This window comes from Penaeus monodon, chromosome 20 (assembly GCF_015228065.2).
Source record: "Penaeus monodon isolate SGIC_2016 chromosome 20, NSTDA_Pmon_1, whole genome shotgun sequence".
In the NCBI taxonomy this organism is placed as follows: Eukaryota; Metazoa; Arthropoda; class Malacostraca; order Decapoda; family Penaeidae; genus Penaeus; species Penaeus monodon.
In genome coordinates, this window is record NC_051405.1 from 46254546 (window position 1) to 46255405 (window position 860).

Sequence of the window (860 nt, forward strand, 5' to 3'; positions counted from 1 at the left end):
TAGTCAGAAAATATGACGATGTTACTGCTGAGCTTAAGACAAAAGATGAAGAACATCCGTAGATCGAAAGTGAGACGCGGGTAGCGCTCCCTCTATGTCGTTGACGTCATTGGTGGGAGCTGGGAGTATTTCACGCCCATATATGGCTTAGTCTCCCGCCCCTGACTCTCCAGACTCATTTCTTTGTAGCTTTAACTCTGTCTCAGATATTTTATAGATGTGCTTAGGCTGGCGAACTTGCATCTTTCATAGATCCATTTCACTTAAATAGCCCAGCTGTACTTGTCTGATACTTCTAAAAGTGTCCCTGGATTTCCATCAGTATATCATAGGGGAAGAAGGCCGCCTGGAGGAGGGGGGTGAAGGCAGGAAGAAAGGGAACCAGAAAGCAGTCCCCACGAGTAAAGAACGCAGGAAGGCGACGCCGCGAAGTGTCATGTTCCGAGCAGAGGTCGAGCAGGTGTGGGCGCCAACCCTCGCCGCACCCTTCACCCTCCCACAAACTTCGAGAACTGCCATTAGCACACCGGTAGAGGCGATCGGTGAGGCGTTATCACCTGGAAACTCACTGACGCATCCTATGTGTAGCACTCCGATGCTGCCGATTAGCCAGACACGCTTCCTTCCCGCCCTTTAGCTGTCCCACGAGCTCAAGCTCACGGGACGAAATCTCTCTTGTCTCGAAAGCACAACGACGGAGGAAGGTTTCAATCCCCGTGTCATTTCCGCTTCCCGTGTCACTAGGCAAGGCCCTGCGACTCCCAGTACTCGGGTGTTGAGAGCTGTTCGGCCCCAGAATAGCGCCTCTACTTGACATAACTCTACCGGAGCTCATTCTCACTTAAATTGCATCATGTACC